Genomic DNA, 17492 nt, shown 5'->3' with positions numbered 1-17492 from the left:
TTTCTCATAAAATTTTAAGGGTTCACCTAGTGCAGTATCCATTTGAATTAGCCTTTTAAGAAACGATATCCTTTTTATATACTTGCAGCTTTGTGACTTTAGTTGATTGGGGATTTGCGCGGTTTGATCTTACATACAGCATGGAACATGAGCTTTGCTGATTGGAGAGGTCAAACTTTTCAAGGGCGCGTGTCAAACCACTGTAGAGAGACCACTGCTCCCCAACAGAGAGCAAGAGCCCCTCTCTAGAGCATGATGGTGGGGACAGGCATTTCTGCTTTGACTTTAGCTGCTATAGAAAAAACCTGTAAAGCCTTTTATTTTGGTGCACCTGGAATTTATTTAGTTGAATTAAATGGAAAGATTAATTATTAATTTATTATACAGTATTTATAAAGCGCCAACAGTTCGCTCAGCGCTGTACATTACAATGGGAGACAGAACATGCAACAGTACAATAACAATACAATGCGATACACGAAGGGTTCGAGAACCCTGCTCCTTGGAGCTTACAATCTAGGAGGGAGGGGATAGTGGTACAGGAGGAAGTAGCTGTTTGGGATGGAGTGGTAGGAGGAGTGGAGGAGGTCGGGAATTAGCAGGGGGTGGGGTAGGCTTCCCTGAAGAGGTGGGTTTTCAGGGTGCGCCTAAAGGAGAGGAGAGTAGGTGATAGTCTGATGGATTGGGGTAGGGAGTTCCAGAGTATGGGTGAAGTCCTGGAGGCAGGCATGGGAGGAGGAGACTAGGGAACTAGAGAAAAGGAGGTCTTGTGAGGAGCGGAGAATGCGTGTAGGGTGGTACTTGGATATTAGGTCGGTGATGTAGTTTGGGGAAATATGATGGACAGCTTTGTACGTCAGTGTTAGGATTTTGAATTTCATCCGTTGGGCAATCGGAAGCCAGTGGAGGGACTGGCAGAGGGGGGTGGCGGAAACTGAGTGGTTGGTAAGGTGGATGAGTCTGGCTGCCGTATTCAGGATTGACTGAAGCGGGGATAGCCTGGGGCGAGGCAGGCCAGTGAGGAGGGAGTTGCAGTAATCGAGTCGTGATATGATGAGGGAGTGGATGAGCTGCTTACTGGTTTCTGAGGTGGAGTTGCGGAGGTGGAGTCTGCATGAGTTTGTTAGTGATTGGACTTGGGGCTGGAAGGATAGATTGGAATCAAGAATGACACCAAGTACTCTGGCCTGCGGGGTGGGCCTGATGGTGGCATTGTTGGATGTGATGGAGAAGTCAGTGGGGGGTGGGGGAAGACTAGGAGCTCAGTTTTGGAGAGGTTCAGTTTAAGGAAGTGTAACAGTGGGAGGAAGAGGGGAGAGCTGCCTGTGCCCGCAGAGCTGAGAACCGGAGTATGACAGGCTGAGGGAGCCTAAGGGGAGGTCTGTGTGTCTGTGTGTGTGTCTTTCACACAACCATGATATAGTCATTTGGATTTTCTTTTGTTAACAAAGACATGTAGCAGAATTTATTTTGGCGTAAATTTATGCGGAAATTTGATATTTATTTTTTATTTGTTTATTGGATATGCTTTACAACAGAATGTGGAAAATATTGTTTTTTTTTTCTTTTTTAATTTTGTATTAAAATAAATAAAAAACAGATTTCAAATATATAAACCATAGATCGTAGACTCCTTAACTTATACACAGACTAAATTAAATATGCTGATTTGGGTTATTTTTACCAAAGAAACGTAGCAGAATACATTTTGGCTTAAATTTATAAAGAAAGATTGTTTATTTGCAAAATAGTATAACAGAAACAAAGAAAAATGTGTGTGTGTGCGTGTGTACGTGTGTGTGTGTGTGTGTGTGTGTGTGGGGGGGGTTGTTATTTTTTCAACAAAAAACCCAGTGGTGAATAAATACTACCAAAAAAAATGTGTCGCAAAAAATGGTGAAAAATTATATGGGTACAGTGTTGCATGACTGAGTAATTGGCATTCAAAGTGTGACAGCACTGAAAGCTGAAAATTTGCCTGGCAGGAAGGGTTTGAAAGTGTTTTGTAATGAAGTGGTAAAATTGTGCACTAGGTCAATTATATGCCACATGCCATATCCATTTTAAATGAATGCCCCACCCCTATTTCTATTCTCCACCTACCATGGCTTACGGGATTCACACCAAAAAAAAATGTCCCTGGAAATTTTTTTATAATGTTGGCAACTATGAACTTGTAAAATGTTTACATTTTATAAAACCCACAAATTAAAATACAGATGAATATAAAAAATGTTTCAGATGTATTAATTAATTAATACAGATTTAATTTACTTCTTTCATTTCATACTATGAATCCCAGATTATTCAAACAGGAGATCAGTGAGGCTTCTCCCATGAACAACGTTATGATCTCTACCCTGAGAAGTAGTGGGGATAAGTTAATATGTTGTGTTCTCACCATGTTGTTCTTGTATATATTTGTATGCTGTGTGGCTCCTGCCCCTGTGCTTATCAGTCGCTTGTATGTCTCTCTGAATTACTGAACTCTTTTATTAATTTAGTATCTGTTTCAGAGGCAATAAATTCAATAGATGGTGAAGATGGTAATGGTGATGTCATGCATGCCAACAATTTTTTCGAGCTGAACTCCAGGCAAGCAGCTAAATATACAGTATTATTACATATTTGGGAACTGTTACCTGTCAAAACATCTGTAATTCTGGCCATCCAGTCCTGACATTTACACAGCCCTGCCAGACTGTTTAGCCAGGCTGGAGACATGACCCATCTCTGCTGCAGTTAAACATCAAAGCTCCAGCTTGTGACTGCATGTGGTCTCCATAATTTAATGCAGCAAAGAGAGCAACAAGCTATATATGTTGTACTAAGGGAAATGAAAAACCCACAGTACAACTTAGGAAAGCTTCTAGTGGAGACTGTTAGCTAACTTAATCTTTGGGACACTCTTGAGAACAGTTGGAAACACATAAAATAATAGAGGAAACCATCTAAACCAGACTTGATCAACTGGATTAACAATGTTTACCTGATGGAGGGGGCTAACAGTTACCAGCCACATGCAATACTGTCCTAAAAGCTCTACCTTGGCAGTTTTATAACAATTTGCTCCTTCTGCTACTTTTATCATTAAGGTTTGAAACTTCTTTTGACATAATTATGGCAACAGAATTTACCATATGTGTATGAGCAAGAGAGAATTCCTTACCTCTCAGCTGAACCAACGGAGCTCCTTGAATGAGCTTGGAAATGTTTTCAATAATGCAAAGCAAGCCCAGGTGCTTTTGATGTACTAATACCAGAAAACTTTAAATTGGATGGCTAAAAATATTAACAGGCATATGGTTGTTAGCAGGTTTTTTAGTACTTAAAAGTAAAAGATAATTCTTGTTCTTGTCAAAAAACTTTACTAAAGGTGTTTAGAAGAATTTTAACATTTGGTATTAGTTAAAACATATCAAAAACTGATAATCAACAGTGTGAATTTTGTTGGCACCATCTTCTTAACTTTCTCAGGGCCTCCATTGGAGAGCTATTCCTATCACAATTTTTAATTCTTACAGACTATGGTTTCAGCCCCCTCTAATGGATTTTTTAAAGCCTTGTTATGGAACCGGGGAACAGTACATTGATGTTGTGGCACATTTTTTTTTGGTTATTTTCAGCAACGGGTTGGTAGGCAGAGATTTTTTTCTGTTTACATGCAGATCTCAGTAGGATTTAAACAAACAATGCAGGGGAACGAACGTGTGCCATGCCTAGTGTACAATCACAGTTCCACAAAGACCAATATTTTATATAATGTTGTATAACTGGTTGCTTGCTAGGTAAAGTAGTAATGGTCAACAAAAAATGCATAAAGTGTTAGTATTCTGGCAGCCATTTGGCAAATGCTTTTGGATAGGTTTTAATTAGAACTTGGATCTCGTTCCATTCTTTCCTAGACAGTAAAAGGAACTTGTTAGGTCAGCATCATTACTGTGCAACCCTTTGCAGACTGCTTGTCCTGAGGACAGATGTATTTCATCTATATAAATGATCACCCCCTCAGGTCTATGATTACAGAAATAGTTTCCCTGCTATTTAAATATGTAGACTCTAAAACAAAATCATGCATTAAATTAAAAATCATTCAAATCATGTCTATCTATACACTTACTAATTTCATGAAACAGATACAAGCATTACCAGCAGTAATCATGCAGTTTTGGTGTTCAGGGTCCAAATCAGCAAACATAAGAGTCCGAATGATTTAAAATTTGATTAAAAATCTCTGCAAAAATTATTGCAAGAATTGTTACCTTGCTTGAGCACAAGAGTTAAAAAAAATATAAGGCAGCAAGCTCTTTTGAGATCAGATGTGCGGCCGCCAATACAAGCTCCGGTAAATGCCTCATGTTTCATGAAAATTGGATCGAAGATCTGCACATGTAAAGCTGTCCTAGGCAAGTTGCAGCCATCAACACTGCTTCTCCCTTCAGACCTCAATCCATTCTTCCTGACATTTTTGTGGTATACTTACGAAGCTTGGGTTGTATTTTTAATTTTATTAAATAGTGTTCTATTGTGACTATTGCGAATGCCACTCTCCCCTTTTCACATCTACCTTTAATTAATTACTGTAACTTATCTGAGTATATAGTTTGCACTGCCCTCCATGCCCAGGACCAGGTAAGTGTATCAGGCTCCAAAGAACCCTGGAGTGCTTCACAATTTGACTGATGTTCCAGTATACACGAAAGAGTATTGTGGCCCTTATGTCTCCAGCCAGTCTCCTGTATCTGGAAAGGCCTTAATAGAGTATTGTTTATTGGTACATCAGAATTGAATGTATTGCTGGAAACCTTGGAACTCAGATCACAACTACGACCTATGATGGCAGGCGATGTGGAGTGAGAACATTTGCAATAGTCAATTACACAGCTGATGAGGGGTGATGGGAAAGAATTAGGTTAATGCCATCACTGTCCTTGCAGGTATGCATTATACCACAATTTAAGAGGAAATCTGTATTGAGAAAACAGTGGGGCAGCTATTACTGATGGCCTTGTAAGAATAAAGGTTTATGGCTTCCATGCTGATGTCTTTCTGAGTCACTGACCAGGAACAAGCCTAAGCTTTTCCTTATACCTTACTAAAGACTCTACCTCCACTGATATCATTCCCTTTATAGTGATTTAAAGGTCTATTACTTTAATCTTTAGTTCATTCATTTAAAAGTACTAATATCTCTCTCCTAGAAATCCATTTCCAAAACACTTCTTTATTATATGTGATTGGAGATTATAGGCAAGAAGGTTTTCTTTTTTTTCACCTGGCAAGTCAAATAGTCACAATCCATTTGTTTGCACAACTCCACTATTCACAAAGAGAATCCATTTTCAATGTTGTGCCACTGGTACCACACATCAGAATATCTCTATTCATTCAAGACTATGTAATGTCTGCTGATGGTATGGCAAACATATCAGCTCTCTTTTTCCATATTACTATATTAGTCCCACCATGCAATAATGTCTTTTTGGTATTCATTTGAATACCTTCTTTAGAAACAAACAGCAGTTTATTTGCTAAAGGCAAATACACCGTTTGTGTTCAACTGAAGTTGCACTCTGCAAGGGAAATTCCCCCCGAGTGAATGTGGTAAAAAAAAAAAAAAATTTTTGCTTACATATGATAGAATGATGGTAGTCAGCAGAGCCTCACCTCATTCACTAAGCTCTGGGGATAATTCCCTTGCAAAGTGAACAGTGTCACCTACACTTGGTAGATTCAGCTGATCCTTTGGTCCTGGTGAGCATTATCACAGAGACAGAACATGATGAGAAATCAAAACTTCTACATTTGTTTCCAGAAGAGATGAGGATACTTTTTTAATGGAGACACCTATTCAGAAGATCTGCATAAGAGGGGAAATGTGAAATCTCCCCAATAGGACACAGATAGCAAAATATAACTCCACTCACAAGGTTTTGGTTATTTATACACTTTATGTAATATTGAGGATTATCTTTTTATATTTTTGACAATTGAACATTGGGTAAAATATGTTTGGGTATTGGTAGTCATTTATAGAATTTTAAAGAGGAAGATAAAGTTCAAACAAATGTTAACTTTAAGTAGGTGGGGATGCCCTTGTATGTACTAATGCTAGTGTTCAGAATCTAATTCCGTAAAGGAAGTCTACTTGCTACTTTAAAGAGAGATTATATTACATACATAATACCACACATAACGGTACATATAACACCCACAGACTTGTACATAGGAGGCAGTTGTATCTGCACCTGTTGTGCTCCTGTAAAGAAATTGTTGACATTAACTAAGAAATCCATATATCCTGGCATGGCAGCTTATTCAGCACGCGGGGAATTTCATATATCAGTACTGGCAGGGTCTAAAAGATCAAACTAAGCAGGCATATCAATCTGAAATAAACACCATCGGGTCTACTGTGCAGACTGTACTGGCGCCACATAGGCCATCAGTAGCCTAATCTTGCATCCTCTCATGCCTCTGCCAATTTTTTTCTAGTTTAGCACATCCAAGACAATACTCCTAATACTGTGCATGCTGAGAGCAAACAGGTTAGCCTTTAATTTAATAGCTAGACACATTCAGGCCTAATTATTTTGTGATCCAAAGGGAAATTGGTAAATGCCACTTGTTAATGCAAACACTCAGGCATGACACATGCCTTGTATTCCATTTTTATTCATTATATTTATGTTCTGTAATGTGCCAAATAATAAGACAGGGAGTTCCTGTAATTTACAGTTTACCAAACAGGTGCAAAAGTGTTGTGTATAGCAAAAGCAGAAGCAAATATGCAAAACACATTGGCAAAGAAAATGCATACACTACAGAATAATACAAAACAGATTATGAAATTTGCAAAAACATGGACTCTTCACAGCAATGTTTTTGTGGCTCAATCAGAGTAACCTATGGCTGCATGGTATAGTCCCTATAAGACTCATTAACAACAGAGATACTAGATGAGTATCACCACTTTAGTAAAACAATTCAGAACACAAACAGCTACTGAAGGAATCCAAGACCTGAGGGCACAGTACTCTGATAGCAATCGTGAAGGTGCTGCTCACAATAGACGAGTCTAAAAGAGAAGCTGTGTGCTATTAGACTCCTATACATATAAAATGCAGCGCTGTAAAATTATCAAATCATGCAAATCAACACAATAATAGTCCTGAAAAGGTGCTCATTAATTCCCAGTGTCAATGGAAAGAATGCAAACTAACCAGAAGTGCATTTAAAGTACGCATGTGTGTAAGAAATCTTGGAGATTCCCCTCTCCCTCTGGTCAGAAAATGGATATGTGCTGAAATGGATGATGATAACGCCCTCTTGTGGAAAAGCGAAATCCTGCAGGCCAGGAAGCTCCCAGGATAGGATATTCCTCTTCAATGGAACCAAGGCTGGGATTGAAATCACTCTGTGGCTGTGAAATTGGGAGAGAGACTCCTCACAGAGAACACAGAGAGATACTCATAGTGTAGTATATTACTTCAATTTATTTAAAAAAAAAAACCAAGTAAAAAACATGTAATCAGGTGGCAAGTGAAAGTGACCCACTGACCCTCTTAAAATTAAAGGTGGCCGCTGGGCCTCCACATGGCACCAGCGGCGTAGTGTCAACGACGTCCACAGGCCCCTGCTGACGCGTTTCGTGCGCACGCACTTCTTCTGAGGTAGAGCAAGGACCTCAGATTATGAAATTTGCAAAAACATGGACTCTTCACAGCAATGTTTTTGTGGCTCAATCAGAGTAACCTATGGCTGCATGGTATAGTCCCTATAAGACTCATTAACAACAGAGATACTAGATGAGTATCACCACTTTAGTAAAACAATTCAGAACACAAACAGCTACTGAAGGAATCCAAGACCTGAGGGCACAGCACCTTCACAGATAGCAATCGTGAAGGTGCTGCTCACAATAGACGAGTCTAAAAGAGAAGCTGTGTGCTATTAGACTCCTGCCCAGCTGCCCACATCCTGGTTCTGACAGTGGAGGACCACTCACCAGGCTACAGATTACTCGCCCAGCCACCTCTACCTCAAGAGGTGTGGCTTGTTTGAGCTGCCAAGGGAGGGAAGGAGAGGAACTTTTCTTAACTAAACATGTGCAGGAATCGAGGGAGTTGTGGGAAATGGAGTTAAAGGTACCTGCCCCTGCATCTGAGCATAGTCAGTAAATGGTCACTCCTCTACAGGTTTTGACTTAATTATTGAAATAAATAAAATTTCCAAAGAGTAGCATTCTATAGCAATCAGAAATTAGATTAAAGTGACTGTGTCATAAGAAAAGTATGGGTGGTGTCATTGCTCTCATTTCATTCCATGGCAAGCAGAATGTTCAAAATAGGGCAAAGGCAGCCTCTATATATTTTTTTTTTATTAAAGAGTCAATTTAACCTTTGCAATTCTAATTGATTGCTACCATTTTCTTATGTAGGTTTAGCTAAACCTTGCTCTGTTAACATAAAATGTGAATTCTCTAAATCCAAATCGATTTAACTAATCAATTCAATCAATTATAAGCATTTCTTGAGAAAGAGAACAGTAGAAAGATGTTTAAAACATTAGATGTTTCGAGACATGGATTATTTATCTGAAATTACATGTTGAGGTCTAGTTGGCAAATCATACTGTAACAAATCCTCAGTCCTAAAGAGCACAGATCTGTTACTGCTACTGTTATACAATAAATACTGCTCCAGTAATCCAGATACCAGTTAACACCTGATGAGGTGCAAGGTCATAATTCACAGGCAATAATCAGTGTTTCTCAAGGTCTAGAGCAGGGGTTTCTAAACTTTTCAGTAAGACGGCTACATTCCAAATTTTAGAAATATTTGTGGGCTGAAAAAAATCAGTTATTTATAAAAGAATGAATATGTTTTAAATAAATAGATATGGTTTACATATGTGTAATCAGCATGATATGATTCTGAACAAAAGAGAAAGAACTTTAGTAAAACAAAATGAATTTGTGTCCCCATCAGAGTCTCCCTATCCCATGTGTCCCCTTCACAGATTCTCTGTCCACTTGTGTTCTCATCAGAGTCTGCTTGTCCGATTGTGTCCCCATCAGAATGTCCCTTTCCATTTTTGTCCCCTTCAGAATCTTCATATGCATTGTGTCCTCGTCAGAGTCTTCCTGTGCATTTCTGTCCCAATTAAAGTAGCCCTGTCCATTTGTGTCCCCATCATAGTTTCCTTGTCTATTTGTGTCCCAATCAGAGTCCTCATGTCTATTTGTGTCTCCATCAGAATCCCCATGTATATTTGTGTCTCCATCAGAGTCCCCCTTTCTTTTTGTATCCCCATCAGAGTTTCCCTGTTCTGTTGTGCCCCACCTGAGTCTTCCTGTCCATTCGCCCACCTCACATATACCCCTTACTTCAGTACATCATACCACTATAATTCCACATACAGAGTGCCTGTGTTGGAGATCTGCTACATCTCTGGCTCCCACACTACCCCACTGTTACACTGGCCAGTTGTGTGCGGGATTACAGCGATAAAAGGCTGACGTTAACAGAGGGGCAGTATCTGGGAGTTGCAGCCAGTTGTCCAGCAACCAACACTACAGTAAGGTGAGGGAGGACTTTATTTACGGGTTGTTGGCAGGAATCTTTGCCACATACTGATGCAGAAATGGGGGGGGAGGAGTTAAACTGAAAAGAGGCCAACTGCGCAGTGCGTCTGAGGACTCTAGCTGCAGACTGGAGAGAAAATGTCTTAGCAGGCTGGATGTGGCCTTCAGGCCATACTTTGAAGACCTCTAGTCTAGAATGTCATGTTACAAAGTGGATCAGTTAAATATTTGTAGCCTATGATATATGGCTTTTTTAAAACGGTTCTTTGATCGAAAAAAATGTATGAAAAAGAAAGTTTACACACATTTTGCAAATCTGCAGGTAGCTACAGTTAATTATCTCACAGACCGATACAACACTGGTGCCTAAAGACCCTGAAAATTAATCATGTTTCATTAGTTAAGTAGAGTTTATCAATAGATCAAATGTGCTGTTGTTACAGTGAAAAATTTATACAAACATGTTCCATGAGGTCTACAAAAAAACTCCAGCGCTCTCCATGTTTTATCTGTACAAATGCACTTGACACACGGTCAGGTGGTTCATAAATGCTTGCGTACTAGTTATTGTCAATCAGGTATTCAGCTAGGTTGTATAAATGGATGAATGGGAATTGGATAACAAGTTTTGGTTAATACACATGTAACAGTGTTTTAAAATTCTTTACAAATATCTAACAATCCAGAAAAAAATATTTTAACATGGCATAGTCCTTTTTGTTACTCAGTGGGCATGATAATTTCCAGTGCAAAGGTATGAGACAGAGAAAATAGGACTGTAGAGTCAATTAAACCTGGGGCCTGTAGTATCAGGTAGAAGGCTAGTCGTGGATGGACAGATGTTTCACCAGTTTGTGCAACGTCTGCCCGTTCTCAGTCCTATCATAAAGTTCATTTTGGTTCATTTGACAGAAAGTAATACTTCCTTTTATTTTCTGTTCTGAAAAGGAAAGAATCAGGCATGCTCCTATACAGAGATATTCCAACAACATGACCAGATCCTCACGTGATCATCGCAGGCATTTAACCACCCTAGTTATGGAACTGTGCCATTATCAGCTATGTATACTGTCAAAATGAAATGGGACCACCAAACCAATAAAGAGTTTATGTCTACAGTAGTTTGATAGCATGCATTCACCAGAAATCAGGGTATGCAGTTTAAAACTATCAGAGATTTCAGATTATAGTCCAGAGATCTTAGGGTTGCACTTCTATGGTTACTAATGTGTCCTAATTGCATGGGTGTATCCAAGCTTTTAAAAAACAAAAGCAGGTAGGCTTTCCAAACTCAATATTAGTGGATCGTGATAGAACTTTTTAATGCAAAGTGGTGATCATATTTGCAAACTTGTGATATAGTTATTACAGGAAATAGCCTCTTTGTGTCCATCAAACAGTGTGTGTTGGTATCAGATAAATAAACATGTGGACAACAATCTAGGAAAAAATATCTTTACTTTCTGAATCTTAATAAAAATGGTTGCTATAATTTTCTGTTTTCCCCTTGGTGTCCAGGTTCTGGTTTCCAACAATTTCAGTTAATCCAATCTTCCAAGGGTAATGCTTCTCTATACCTATACATACAGTATACTGACAGTTAAAAGCTAAGCCAGAAAATAGCATATGCCATCAAGGGGACCCTGTAAATATTAATAAATTGGGCAGCTTCATAAAATGTTTCTTAATGTTATTGTCATAGCTGTAGGCCATTTGGGCCCCCATGGAAGCCTAGCCAGAAATCTCCCAGTTAGCAATTTTTACCCTTTTGCTCAAAACGTTTGCATACCCTTGGAGAGTTGATAATATACAGTGCCATTTTTAAAGAAAACATGAGTGAGCAGGCAAAACGCATTTCTTTTTTTTATGGGATTCATATTCAACTGTAGGTCATAACAGAATGGCACAATCATAAACCAAAACATGACAATAAGTAAACAAATGAAATGACCCCTGTTCAAAGGTCTGCATACCCTTAGTTCTTAATACTGTTTATTTTCTGATAATATGCTGCATTAATCTTGTCATAAATTTGCACAAGGGCCTTTAGAGCTCACACACCCTCAAAACACCAGTGAGCCACCACCATGCTTCACAGTGCGGATGGTATTCTTGTGGCTATAGGCCTTGTCGACCCCTCTCCAAACATAGTGCTTATAGTTGTGAGAATAAAGCACTGTTTTGGTCTTGTCACTCCAAATTAAAGTAAAGACTTCTTTCTGGCAACTCAACCATGCAGATCATTTTTGTTCAAGTATTATGCGCCTTGAAACAAGCACACCATCTTTTTCCAGAGCAGCCTGTTTTTCTCCTAAGGTTACCTGTGGGATTTTCTTTGTATGCCGAACAATTCTTCTGACAGTTGTGGCTGCAATTTTTCTTGGTCTGCCTTGGTATCAAATGATCCCCAAATGTTCCACTTCTTCATAAGTGATTGAACAGTATTGACTGGCATATCCAAGGCTTTGGATATCTTTTTATATCCTTTTCCATTTATATAAAGTTCCATTACCTTGTTATGCAGGTCTTTTGACAGTTATTTTCTGCTCCCCGTGGTTTAGTATTTAGCCTGCTCATTGCATCCACAATAAAAGCTAATAAATAAAAAAAGCTAATAAACTCATTCCAGGGTATGTAAACTTTTGATCAGGTCCATTTGGTTATTTCTGCTATCATTTTGACTTAAAATGGAGCCAAACAACTGTGTGATAATAAATGGCTTCACATGATCACTATTCTGAACCACTTTGACTCTCCCACCTGTTCACACCCTGTGGACCACAGCAAAATTTACATTACTTAAGATAACAACGTAATACACATTACACAAGGCTTTCTTTTCATGAATATTTTCTGGAAAAATGATTTTTTTTTACAATCTTTTGACAATTAAACATAAGAAAACTAAACAAAACACACTTTTTATTTTTTTTAGCCATATTAGTTTAAAAATAGGTAGTGTTACTGCACATAAAAGTGTGTTTTATTCTGTAATTTGTCCTGTATAAAATGACACTAAAATTATGATTCTGGTGCAAAGCATTGCCAAGTTATTTACAAATGAAATATAGTAGGTTTTTTTCTCAATTTTGCGCTTTTTTTTCTCATGTAAATATATGTTAAAGGTGTAAAAATATTAACCACTTCAGCCCCAGAAGATTTTCCCCCCTTCCTGACCAGGCCATTTTTTGCTATTCGGCACTGCGCTATTTCAACTGGTAATTGTGTGGTTGTGCAATGCTGTACCCAAATTAAATGTATGTACTTTTTCTCACACAAATAGAGCTTTCTTTTGGTGGTATTTGATCACCACTGGGTTTTTTATTTGTGTGATATAAACTAAAAAAAGACTGAAGATTTTCTACTTTCTGTTATAAAAAATATCCAAAAAACTCAAATTTAGTCATAAATTTAGGCCAAAATGTATTCTGCTACATGTCTTTGGTAAAAAAAAAAATCCCAATACATGTATTTTAATTGGTTTGTGTAAAAGTTATAGCATCTACAAACTATGGTATATACAGTGCATCCAGAAAGTATTCACAGCACTTAACTTCTGCCACATTTTGTTATGTTACAGCCTTATTCCAAAATGGATTAAATAATTTTTTTTCCTCAACATTCTATAAACAATACCCCATAATGACAACATGAAAGAAGTTTGTTTTGAAATCTTTGCAATTTATTAAAAATAAAAAATGAAAAAAACGCATGTACATAAGTATTCACAGCCTTTACCATGACACTCAAAATTTAGCTCTGGTGCATCCTGTTCCCACTATTCATCCTTGAGATGTTTCCACAACTTGATTGGAGTCCACCTGTGGGAAATTCAGTTGTCAGAGCACAAACCAAGCCATGAAGTCCAAGGAATTGTCCATAGACCTCCAAGACAGGATTGCATCAAGACACAGATCTGGGGAAGGGTACAGAAAAATGTCAGCAGCATTGAAGGTCCCAATGAGCACAGCGGCCTCCATCATCCATCAATGGAAGAAGTTTGGAACCACCAGGAATCTTCCTAAAGCGGGCCACCCGGCCAAAATGAACAATCAAGAGAAAAGGGGTTGCTTCTTCTATCCTGGCATTTGATGACCAACACTATAAGCTTATGCCATACATCACCCACTCTTCTAACCACTTGAAGACCAAGCCTTTTCTGACACTTTTTGTTTACGTGAAAAAAAACCCAGCTTTTTGCTAGAAAATTACTTTGAACCCCCAAACATTATATTTTTTTTAAAGCAGAGGCCCTAGAGAATAAAAAGGTGGATGTTGCAATTTTTTATGTCACAGAGGTATTTGGCAGCGATTTTTCAAACACAACATTTGTGGAAAAAATACACTTTTTTTAATTTTAATGCACAAGAACATAATATATTGCTCAATTGTTTGATAAACTATAAAAGATGATGTTATGCCGAGTAAATAGATACCAAACATGACATGCTTTAAAATTGTGCAAAACAAACTACGTACATTTTTAGTATCCATAGGCAATGCTTTAAAAGCTTTTACAGGTTACCACTTTAGATTTACACAGGAGGTCTAGTGCTAGAATTACTGCCTTCGATGTGACATTTGCGGTGATACCTGCATCATATAATCTCTGACCGACGCTTGCGTTTGTCTTTGCGTGCCAGCATGGGAGGGGGTGGAGAGGGTGATTTTTTTTTTTTTTATTTATTTTGCTTTTTTTTTCTGATAGCAATAGGCAATGACAGATACTCTTTTGTGAGAAAGCTGGGGTCTATTAGACTTTAAATCTTTCCTCTGCCCTTAAAGCATCTGATGGCACCAAAATCAGTGTGATCAGATGCTTTCCCAAATTTAAAATGGCGCTCTTTATATCCAGTGAAACCAAAATGATGAAATGCTTTTAGCTTCTGCTTTCTTAGACCATAGAGATGATTGGAGCCATTCTAGTCTCCAATCAGCTCCATGGTCAGCCAGCAGAACTGCTGGTTGCATTCTCGGGTTCCCCAGTGGACGTGGAAGGCGGCAGGACGGGGAAAGTCCCTTCCTGCTCCTTGTAAAAGTGACCCAGCAATTAATTTGCAGCTAGGATTGCTTTTACATGAAAGTCGATGACCAGTTGAAACAAACAATACTAGGATGATGCCTGTAGCTACAGGCATCATCCTGGTATAACCACTCAAAGTCCAGTGACATACAAATACATTGCTGGTTCTTGTTGGGCATATATGTAACAGCAGAGAACATGGACATATGATGAATCGGCTCTGTGGACCAATATGACCGCAATTCATTCTTTTTTGCAATGTCTATGCTGAGGGTTAGGCCCAAAAAAGTTTTAAACTCGGAAACCGTGAAAGGTTTGTATGTGAATTGTCTGGCAAGAGCTGAATTTGGGTGTATTGTTGTGCGTATGAATTGCTTTGGCCCACAATCAATTGATACAAATCTTCCTTGAAAAACAGTGAAGGGGCTAAACACTAGTGCTGGCAGCGAACGGGGCTGATCCTGCTAACACTGCGTATGTCCCACATGGAAGAAACATATATTTGAAATATATTTTAAAAATATCCTCCCCAAATATATTGCCATATATTTGAAATGCTACAACTTTGGCCATATTCACTATGTTTAAAAAAAAAAAATATATATATATATATATATATATATGTATATACATATACTGTACACTGCATGTTGAAATGCATTTGTATTACAAAATATATGAAAAAAATTTTTAAAAATATATTTCAAATATACTGTATGTCTTTAAAAATACAGATCTACATTTTTGGAATGCATTTACAAATATATGTAAAATATATGTTGAAATTAATTTTTTAGATGTTAATATTTTGCATATACTTTATAATAAAAACACATTTCAACATTCAGTGTATATATATATATATATATATATATATATATATATATATATATATTGGAATATATTTTGAAATATGTTGAATATGGCCAAAATTGTAGCATTTCAAATATACGGCAATATATTTGGGAAGAATATTTTTAAAATATATTTCAAATATATTTTTCTTCCATATGGGTATTTTCAGCTAATGCAGGTTAAAATGACACAGTAATGACATAGTGGCTGATAGGAGTATCCATGGCAATCAGTGAAGGGTCAGATATCCAACACACTGTAGATTTGACTAAATATTTGACTGTTTTACAGTATGGACATGGCTTGTTGCCCAGATCTGATGTTCCCAGTGAATTTCTATAGTTTAGTATGCTTCAGATCCTTGTTCATTGCCTTTTGCCTAGCAATGATAATCCATACCTCAAACCGCACACGTTCTAACCTCTGACACATATAGCAGAACAATACACTCAACCTTCAAGTCCAGCAAGAAACAAGCTAACATTTTTGTAACAATGTAAGAGATATCATCATTTTTGAGGATTAATTGAGGACTGACAACTAAGAACTCTGATACACCCTACATGATGCGATTTATGTGACACAGTGTAACATTAGACATAGCACATTCATGATATCATATGACTTCATGGCCAGTCAGTTGCCAATTGATACTGCCAAGAGGACAAAGAAATCAATAAAATGACCCACAGGAGAAGGCATGGTCAAACATCTGTAGAGAAAAGTCACATAAATTAAAAGAATGCTGAATGTTTACCGTTTGGTCGTTTTCTAAGAGCAACTTCTGGTTATGAATGAAGTCATTTAGATTGTAAGTTTGTTTATGTGACATCTGGGGGAACTGGTTATATAAAATAAATTATCTGATTACAAGCGAGGAGTTCTATTCTAAGACCTGAACTGCAGCACTGTTGAAATTTAAAGTGCAGTGCAGTGTTTAATCTGCTCTAACTTTTCTGATTCACCAATTGTCAAAACTGAATTTGGTGACCTAGGAGGCATTTTAAATGGGATAGTTTTAGTGACCCCCTTTGGAAGAGTTGGGCATGGATAAAAGCTCTGTAAGTGTCTTACCTTTCTGTCTATCTAGGAAGAATTCCCTTTACTTTCTCTCCCAGAGATACAAGAGGGAAAACTCTAAACTGTCACCAGAAAAAGTGCCCCTATTTGCAGATTTCACCTCCTGTTCTGGAAACAACTGTAAGATTTTATCTCAGTGACAACAGTCCTTGCAACTACTAGAGTCAGTCTCCACAGCGAGGACACAGTGGAGTTGGTTTACTAACCGTAAATAAACTGTGCACTTTGCAAGTGCAATCCAGAGATTAGTAAATGAGGTTAAACCAGTGCCGGATTTATAAGGGGACAAAAGGAGCAACTGCCCTGGGCCTTCTGACAGAAGAGGCCCTTCTCTATACAAAAATAATATAAAATAATGTAAAAAAAAAGATATAAAATAATACAAATAAATAATGATAAAATAATATAAAATATATCAGAATGAAAATTGCTTTCTTTTATTATATGTATCCTGGGAAGGAATCTTTTGCCTGCCATCATCTGTAAAAGTTTTTATTCTGGATTGGTATAGTGCATAATTTTGAAAAATTAAATTTTGGCAGCAAACCATACATAAGGAACTTATGCTCTTAAGGTAGGTGACCTATGACTGCACATGTGTGTGCTTGTATGATCTCAGAATGTTATATATTTTAAAATGTGTGACTGTCATTGAGAATGTAAATGAACTCTGTGTATGAGCCCCCCCAACCTAAAGTGCCCCAGGTCCCCCAAGGTCTAAATCTGGCCCTGGGTAAAGCTTCACTTTGCAAAGAATACCCAATAACATGCAAGGAAATCTTTGCTTGCATATGATTGGACAACGAAAGTCAGCAGAGCTTCCCCTTGCGAAGTGCACAGTCTACTTGACATTAGTACATGAACCCCACTGAGTAATACAAATCTGACAGGGATTCTAACCCTTCCACACTCTATTCCAACCTATAAAAAAACATCTTTGGTTATAGA

The sequence above is a fragment of the Staurois parvus genome, unplaced genomic scaffold (genome assembly GCF_062004578.1).
Source record: "Staurois parvus isolate SC_StPar_1 unplaced genomic scaffold, SC_StPar_1.0 ptg000059l, whole genome shotgun sequence".
NCBI lineage: Eukaryota > Metazoa > Chordata > Amphibia > Anura > Ranidae > Staurois > Staurois parvus.
Note: the sequence above shows the minus strand (reverse complement) of the source record.